The sequence below is a fragment of the Neopelma chrysocephalum genome, unplaced genomic scaffold, assembly GCF_003984885.1.
Source record: "Neopelma chrysocephalum unplaced genomic scaffold, ASM398488v2 Primary Assembly neopelma1_77, whole genome shotgun sequence".
NCBI classification, from domain to species: Eukaryota; Metazoa; Chordata; class Aves; order Passeriformes; family Pipridae; genus Neopelma; species Neopelma chrysocephalum.
Window position 1 is genome coordinate 1,408,313 of NW_020897738.1, and position 9,194 is coordinate 1,417,506.

At 52.0% G+C, this 9,194-nt stretch overlaps 2 long non-coding RNA genes across 3 annotated transcripts in view; one reads left to right on the forward strand and one right to left on the reverse strand.

Annotated features, from left to right (window-relative positions):
* Positions 1–708, forward strand: part of LOC113970434 — a 1,072-nt gene extending 364 nt beyond the window's left edge. For both annotated transcript variants that reach the window (XR_003535177.1, XR_003535178.1), the window contains exon 2: positions 557–708. This is a non-coding gene — a long non-coding RNA (uncharacterized LOC113970434). The remainder of the gene's footprint in view (positions 1–556) is intronic.
* Positions 709–6,447: 5,739 nt separating this feature from the next.
* LOC113970505 lies at positions 6,448–8,944 on the reverse strand. Its single transcript, XR_003535190.1, has 4 exons — positions 8,853–8,944; positions 8,576–8,742; positions 7,734–7,865; positions 6,448–6,533 (listed from the first exon to the last, which is right to left on the reverse strand). It is a non-coding gene; the product is annotated as an uncharacterized LOC113970505 (long non-coding RNA).
* Positions 8,945–9,194: the final 250 nt, after the last annotated feature.

Below are 9,194 nucleotides of genomic sequence, written 5' to 3' on the forward strand. Positions count from 1 at the left end.
GGAGGGAGGGAGAGAGGGAGGGAAGGAGGGAACCCCCGCCGCGCCCCCTCAGCGCCCGCCCGCCCCCGCCGGGCCCATGGCGGCGGCCGGTCCGCCCCCGCCGCTCGCAGCCGGCGCGGCTCCCGCGGCCCCGCGCGGGCGGCTCGGGGCGCGCCCGGCGCTACCGGGGAAATCCGGGCATGGAGCGGGCGGGGGGCCCGGAGAGGGGCAGCGCCCGCCGGGATCCCGGGGACGGGGCGGCCGCGGCCCGGGGTGACCCCGCACCGAGAGGAGACGGTCCCGGCCCCGGCCCCCGAGGGCTGCGCGAGGGTCCCGGGGTTCGGGGTCTCGGACACGGTGGGGGATTCCATCCTGTGAGGGTGGGGAGGCCCTGGCACGGGTTGCCCGGAGCAGCTGTGGCTGCCCCATACCAGAAAGTGTCCAAGGCCAGGTTGGAGGGGGCTTGGAGCAACCTGGTCTAGTGGAAGGTGTCTCTGCGTATGGCAGGGGGGTTGACTAAATGATCTTGAAGGCCCCCTTCCAACCCAAAGCACTCTGTGATTCCTTGGTTCTGCAGAAGGGGAACACCAGAGCCAACACCGGGCACATGGGGCGAGGAGTGCGATGGCTGCCTGCGAACATCAGCACCCAGTCAAACGCATATCTTTAGAATTAATTTCCTCGTAGTTTATTAAAACATATTCATAAGAAAAACAGGATACAAACAAATTCATCTGTGTGACACCCCATTATTTCTCATTGAACCACTTGCAGGCAAATAATCATGCAAAACAAGGCACCCAGGTGTCCTCTGCCCCAGCAGAGCTCCCTGCTCGTATTCCTCCTTAATGTAGTAGTAGCTCCACTGCAGCCAAGCAGATATGCAGATTTCAACTGCCTTCTTTTCTGAATTTCGTCAAATATGTCATAAATAATTGGCTCAATGAAAGGCTAAGTCAATGACAAGTCTGAAGTTTGAAACTCAGCATGTTTTGAGCTCTTTTCAAGTGCCGCCACTCCTCCTGCCTACATCTTTATGAAAGTTAATGATCTGATTAAAGCAAGGTAGAGTATACAGCTGGGAGGATTTCACCATGTGGCTCATTATGAACTGTCTGAGAACCTGTTTTTTATTAAAAATGTTAATTTAGGCCAACACTTTTCACCCGAACAGATCCACTGGGGAAGGTTTCTTCTCCTCCAGTGGCCACAGAGCAGAGCTGAGGCTCAGGGTGTCCAAACGAGTGGAAGGAAATGGGGAAGGACCTGGGCCGTGTCCCTCCTGGTTGCTCAGGGTGAAGTCTCCCACCAGCCCTGTTTAAAGGTTTCACTGAGCCGAGCTGAGATGGAAAGGGGTATTTTTATCTCTTGAAATCCTCTGGGCTGGCAGTGAACGCTGGGGCTGGCTGTGGGCCGTGACATGGTTCCTGTGACTCCTCAGGCTCAGCTCAGACTCAGAGCTCCCAATGCAAAGTTTATTCCAGTGCCTCTGCATGGGCTCTCCGTTTGCAGACATGTGGTGGGAGAGATATTGCCCCCAGACATGATGATTTCAGGTCCTTTCCATGGTGCCTCTCCCCGAGCCTGGCAGAGCAGTTCTGCTCAACCCTTCACTCCTGGGAGGTCCCACAGTGACTGTGAAGCCATCCAGGCTCCTACAGCTGCACACCTTCATTAACACCTGCAGAATTACTGTCTAATTAAATATGTACATCAGAATACATGTAAATACATCAGTACACATGATGGATGTCCTCTGCTGTAGCATAATCCACCAAGGCAAAACCCACGGTCTGTGCCTCATCTGTGGGATCATTTTAGAGCTTTAAAATGTTTGAGTGTTGATGAGAAAGGCTGGCATTGTCTACTGACAGGTCCAAAAGTGTTTGGCTCCACTGTTCTAAGGAATATTCTGTTTAGCCACGAGTAACTATTTGCCACCCTCACCACATCCTTAGCCTGATTACGTGAGCAGACACGTGCCTTTTGCCAGCTCTTCCGAGGGGACTCCCAGGTTTTGGCTCCTGCAGCCCCTCTGCCCATCACTCACTGATATTTCCACAGAAAGAGCTGGGTTTCATTTCCTGAAACGTGACTCTGCAGAAGCAACAGCTCCACAGGGAGGATCTCAGTGCTCACCTGATGGTGTTGCCAAACACCCCAAGCACAGGCAAACAAACCATCTCTGCCCAGAGGAGGAGGGCCCAGGTTTGCTGAGATATTTAAATGGCTTTACTGTGCTGGTGGCAGCAATAGAAGTCACCAAAATACCACTTAGGATTCCCAATGCTCTCCTATTTATTCCTGTGCCACATTTTCACCTTTTTGTCTGGATATTATTGTTGTGTACACATCAAAGACATTCCTGCTGACAGTTTCTAGGAAGTCAGGAAGACAGCCAACCAAGTTAAGGAACTTGTTTTCTTCTTTCTGCTTTTGGGTTTCCATCAGTGCTGATGTGGCAGCAGCAGCTGGCACCAGAGTGGAGGTGGGTTATAAGAAAAGGTGTTCTCTGCATCATTTATTTCCCAAGTGTGATCGCAGTGCAGTTGGAGGTAGTGGAATGTCCCCACAGCCACCCTGGGCACTGGCTGGGGAGGCAGCACAGCTCTGGCTATTCATGCTCACCTCTAGCATGTAAACACCTCTAGTGTGTAAAATACATATTTTTTTAGTGATATATTCCAATATTTTCAAGGTCACTGGGATGAGCATTTTTTAATTACCGAGTGGAATCAAGTGGAAGCCAAAACAAGTAGAACAGGCAGTGCCAGCCTCCTCCTTTGCAGGGAAGTTCAGGTGCAAGACTGCAGTTTTCTTTAGCCTGTATTGTATCCCAGGCCATGTTTATGCTGTTCTTTTGTGTTGTTTTATGTGGTGTGTGTTGGTTTTGGTGTTTGCGTGTGTTTATAAACAGTGCTTTATGCCTGCCTTGGGATTCCCCCAGGTAAAGGAAACCCAGAGTTAATCGATGCCAGGGTTAGCAGAGGTCAGAATACGATACACTCTGAATGCATTTAAGTATCTCCTGACATTTCTGTGGATGGTGATTGATATTGCTCAATCAGTTTAAGCCTGTCTTGAGGCCTGGCTGTGCTGGAGTGCTGGGGTTCCTGTGCAACCACTTCAGAGCCAAGAAACCAACCTCCCCTTGCTGCTCCCTTCCTTCCAAGGAGCGAGTTCCTCCTATCATCTGTATAAGATTTAAATGTTTAATTATGCCCTGCTCTGCTTCACAGGATGACAGATGATGTTACAGAGAGTAACAAGGTTATCATACATTTATTAGTGCGTCCTACATTAACACCATCCCATCCAGATAATGGTGCAACATGTTACACCAGGACAGAGGCACAGCCATCCTGCTGCCCTCCTTGTGGCCAATCCCATATCAAATAAGATCCCTGCTCTATGCATGGCTAATGCCAATAACATACCTTGAGGGGAATGTTTACATAGAAGATTATTAAATGCTACTTTTTAATACTATTTTTACTAATATTTATAATGTATTACCCAAAATGCTCATAGATTGAGATTAAGAGCATTAAGGAGCGTTTATCTCAGTTCCCTCCATGGGATACTGCTGTCTACAGAGAGAGCAAGTTCCTTGCTCTTCCCTGGCAGCACCGGGGGAAGATAGTTTATCAGTGATGGATCCCAATTGAACCAGACTCTGTGGGTTGTTTATAGCCAAGCAGAAAGGTTATGTTTTGATGTTTCCTCCATTTCTGGCAGTATTGTCTGGGGTGCCTGAATGAAAGGAAGAGGGCAGAACCCCTTTCACCACACTCCCCAGTGTTCCAAATCAGCTCGCGAGTGCAGGGTTACCTGGAGGGGAAGCAGCTCCTGCTTAACGAGGTTGTGTGAGGATTCATTAGGCAGCAACGGTGAAGTGCCCAGAGGCACTTCTCGGTAGGAGAGGAGTAAACACAAACTATTCCTGGAAAAAGTGGGGCAATGTCATCCCTCCTCAGGCCCCCACGTCCCTCCCCATCCCTCCCTGCAGCAAAGTCAGCCTCACCCTCACTGTGCTCAGCAAAGTGGACAGGGCGGAGAGGGATGGTGTTAGCCCTGCATCCCAAGGAAACAGTCTCACTCTGTCCCCTTTGCCTGTCAAATTCTCTGTTTTGCCAGGCCCCGGGGTGGCATTGGCCCTTCTCCTCCCACAGTCCATGCCAATCCCACAGGCATTCCTCTGCAGCATCCGCACCCAGTCTGGGGTTGCATCCCATCTCCTTAATGCTGCACTAATAAGCAGTGAGAGGCAATGTGGAAAACAAATAGAATAATTAATGGCCATTTCTGCTGCTGCTTTTAGTCACTGTCTATTCCAGAAGGAGCAGTTTTACAGAAGAAGCCTCTGCCCTCACAGTGCCCTCGCATTAGGCACCCTAACTCTCCAGAGGAGGGGAGTTCCGCAGCTCTAGCCTCCTGGAGAAACATGGTGCCTCCTCTGCATCTCCATAGATTCCTCCAGCTTTCTCCTGAATACTCCTAACAAAGGTACTTCAGCCACCTCAGAAAGGTAAAGCCTCAGTGTAGCTTATCATCATGTTCCTTTTTGCAAATAGCTGACATGATGAGGAGGTTGGGTTTTAATTAGGAAACAAGTGGTAATTCAATTCTCAAAAATATTATTCACCATCAAACATTCATACTGGCATAGTCAGACTAGCAGTAATAATGTCCTCTGGGGGCAGAGATAAGAGCAGAGTTGAAAGTCGTGCAACATCTATAAAGTCTTGCATGAGAAAACACAGGCACGAGAGGTCTCGGGCCTCCCGCTTGCAATTGCATCACACTATTGTAATAAAAATATCTTTCTGACATTTTCCTCTGCACATTTTCTTACCCTGACATGCTACATAGCCATGTCCTGGTGCTGCCTCCCTCCTCAGTCCATGCCTTGCCAGCTGCAGCCTGGAAGTCTCAGCTGTGACCCCTTCAAAGCACACACAGGGATGTTACTAAAACTGAGTGTGGTGATGAAACACTTTCCCTCCCACCACGCACACAGCTAAATAAAGAAGCATCACCCTCTCACCTGGCCAGTGCAAGCTTCAAAAGCACACAAGCAGCATGTGGATGAGCCAGGTCACAGAGCCAGTGATGCCAAAACCATCCTAGCCAGGGTGACCCATGGAGGCACAGGGACAATGCTGGAGGTATGAAACACCTTCCAGAAGGAGGGCAGACCCAGGGACCTGCATTAATACCCAGCCCTGGTTCTGCTCCTTAAGCAGCATCACCTGGTGCACCCCCACTGAACCCACCTGGGCCGCTCTGCAGGAATTGTCATGGGGCAGGAGGGGCCAAGGAGAAGTTTGAGCCATTTTCACACCTAAATCTCCACCTGTGGTTTTCCTCAGAGCTCTGTCATGATATGGACATGGCATCTTGCTCAGTCCATGGTGGAGGGGCTTGTTACAGCCCTGTCCATAGGGTTAGAGGTACCTGATGAGAGCCAGGTACAGTGGGAAGTGACCCTTCACAGACCACCCTCCTGGGTCACAGGGCCCCTTCCTCGCATCCCCCAGCTCAGAACTGACACATCTTCAAGAACTCCACAAACAAAAACAACAGAGTGTGTTGTTACAGATTAAAACAAATAAACTCGAAAAGAACTGGAACAGCGAATGTCTCAAAGCCCTAAAAAAAAATCAAAGTGTTCCCGTTCATCACTGTGGGGATGTCAGTGGGCACTGAAGGAGCATTTTCCCTGCACAGACAAACAGATGTCAAGAGGGACTCATTGAGCATTTGCTGTTCCACAGGCTGACTGGAATGTAACTCGATAAAGGGGGAAAAAATCAATAATTGCCTAATTTAGCTATAAATTTTGATGGACAGAAGCAGAAAAACCAACAACTGTGCAGATATTGAAATGGCAGAAGGTAATTCAGATTCTGTCACAGCGTCCATGGAAGGTAAATCGTGCAGTGCTGAAAATGAGAGCCCTGCTCTCCCGGGATTTTCACTGCCCATCACAGAAGTGGATCAGGACATAGTCAGCTCTGGGACAGTGCAGGGCTCATTCTGGCAAGGGAGGTGCCAAACCCACCGCGGTGGGAGCGGGTCAAAAGCTGGAGGGTGTGGGACTGAAATTCCCCTGGAGCGCCAGCGAGGCTGCCTGCAGGAAACCTTCAAAATCTGCTCCTTGGAAACAAGTCTGGTTATGTGGTAAATGCTTTCTAGTTATTTCTCTTCCCTGGCTTTTTGTGCTCAGTCTGTTTACACACAAATTGGCATTTGCTGCCGTGGCTGATCATTCACCCGGATCCAATCTCACCCGTCTGGTCTGTGTGCTGGCTCTGGGCACCTGATATCACCACAGACGAGGGCAGTGTCACTGGAAGGGGCACCACAGACTGCTCCTCCACCTCAGGTGCCCGGTTCCAGGGCACCCAGGTGCTGCGGGTCCAGCCCTCACACAGGGAAGCCCCACCAGAAACATGGGAATGTGCTGCCAGCTTGAGATGAAAATGGCATGGAGTTTATTTGGACTTCTGTCACATCAAAAGGGCCCTTGTTTGAATTCTTCTGCCTTTAGCCTGGAGAAGAAGAAGGGGAAAGATTGGCTCCTATTAATAGCCTTGCATCCCACAAGATCCGAGCCTCACAAGAAGCCATGAAAGACTGCGGCATCTGATTCCCTGAATAAATAAGGTAATTTAGGAAGAAGTGTGTGCTCAGCAGCCTTCATTACTGCCTGCTCGAGTTCGGTGGGAGATGACAGTGACAACACATTTTGGTGTCCCAAGGTCCCAGAGGAGCTGTGCTGCACCCGAGAGCCACCAGCACAGGCAAGGGTACTGCCTCTCCCCCAGAATTCCTGATGCTGCAGCTAACACCCCCAGGACTGCCACAGAGGGAGTGGAAGGAGCACCCCAGCAAGGTGATGGGCCAGCAAAGCTGGGACACAGCTCCTGCAGGGATGCCAAGGGACTGGAGCTGGTGACAGGGTGAGGCGATTCTCAGGAAAGCATCTGCATCACAAAGGAACCAGCAGAGAGCAGGAGTGTGGTGGGGCTCCGGTACTGCATCCCCAGGGACTGAGGGAGCAAAGCCACCAGGGACCCCCCTCCCACAGGGAAGGGCCAGGGCCTGGCCATGGCAGGGATAGCTGCTGCCCATCTGCAGGCCCCTGGCATCATCCCACACCAGGAGTTTTCTTTCGGGGACTGTGGGATGTGCAGAGAGGTGTCCCACTGTGCCAACTGTGAGTAGAGCCCCTGGGGACACCGGCCACAGGCACCAGCCTGGGATTATCCAGGGTGCAGGGAGGGATCTGACCCCAGTCCGCAACGCACGTCCTGGCGACACTCAGATTTATGCCAGCTTTCCCTTAAGCAGATTTTCAGGCTCTAAGTGTCAAGTTTAATCCCAACACCAAAGGGTCGTGTGGCAGCCGGTGCCTCTAGCTGCGTCATCACCCCACATGCAGATGCTGGGACTGGGCTGCCCTTTGCATGTCAGGCTTGAGGTCACCATTTGTACCATCCCTAGGGTTCTGCATCTGCCCTTGTGCCTGCACCCAAATCCATGGCTGTCTGGTCTGGAGTGAGGCTGTGGGAAAGGTTGTGGGGGAAAGGAGCCTACAGTCACTGTGGAGCAGAGCTGTGCTCCTGCTACACATGCAAACAGCAAAACAGAAGGATCTGCAGGATCATAACCCATCCTATCTGCAGTCCCATATGCCAAACAATTAATCTTCTTTCTCACTGCCCTTGTAAAGCAAACCAGTAAATTACCTTCATTTCACAGCTGAGGGAATGTGGTTCCAGTGAGGACACTGCCCGAGGCGCGTGGGAGTGGCCACGGAGCTGTCCATGGGTGGGTCAGTGGGCACATCCACCCGGGTGGCTGCAGGCCCCCAGAACAGCCTGCCCGGGGGAACAGGGACAATGCACAGACAGATTTACACGTCAAAAAGCACAGTGAATAAACCCATAGTGACCTCAAAAGCATCTTTCTGCTAAAATGCATTCCCATGGATTTAGCATCTGCAGCTCAGCTTGACCCTGGGGGCTTGGAAGAGGCGCCTCCAATGGAAGGGAGTAGCAGATCCCCTAGAAGCAACATGCATTCCATAAGGGAATCAGAGCAAATTCAGGCACCAAAATGCCGTTACTGTGGGAAGGGAATGGCAGCGTGTGGATCTGCAGCAGCCACCGTCCCTGCAGGAGCAGAGCCATTGTCCTTCGGAGCCCGGGTCGGTGCCCAGAGGGATGGTAACGGTTAAAGCGCCCCATTTCCCATTCCACACGGCCTCTACCTTTGGAGCTCATCTGGGCAGATAATGGACTTTGCCTTCTGACTTAATCTGCTGTAAATCTCTCCCCTAATTGCTCATCATCCGGAAACCTGGAGAGAGCCAGGACAGACATTCCCCCCGTGTGATACAGCCGTCCTCTCCCTCCCTGTCCTCATCCTGCTGCCAGCCTGTGCCCAGAGCACTCAGAAAACCTAGAGTGTCCAGCAAACCCAGACTCCCCAGAGCACCCAGTACATCCAGCACACCAGAACACCCAATGCACACGGAGCATCGGAGCACCCTGTGTGCCCAGTACACCCAGTGAACCCCTGCACCCACTCGCCTCCCCGTGAGACACATCCAAAATCTGCAGCGGCATGAACGGCAGTGAGGAAGCTCTCGATGGGAACTGAGGTGGCAGCTGTCCCGTTCAGCCCCCAAAATGAAAGGGCTCTGTCTCCCTCACAGTACCCCAGTTTCTTCCATCCCTGAGAGAGCCGAGGGCTCTGTTGGGAAGGCAGCGCACGCAGGTACAGGTGTAGGTCAGGGGCTCGCAGCACCCAAACCCCTAACAGCACAGAGGCTGCCTGGGCTCTGACCGGGGGCACAAGCCCACCTCAGGAATTCGGTGTTGATGGGGGCTGCAGAGTCTTTGAGTTCAAAGCGCCTCTTACGGCAGCTGTGAGCGGCATTTTGTGCTCGGGCTGGCGAAGGAGCAATCCCGTCCTGCAGGGGAAGACGTCACACACGGAGAAGGTTGCTAAGCGAGCAGGTCCCTCCTCATGATGCACGACTTCATTACGCGGCTCCCTAAATGGATGTTACACACCAATGACATTTGCCTTAGAGCATATGAACTCCCAAAATAGCGGGCGGCTCTCCGCGTTATTCGTTTGGTTTCCTGAAGAATGTCCCTATTGTCTGCAGGGCTGCGGTGCCCCATGGCTGGTAGAACTCT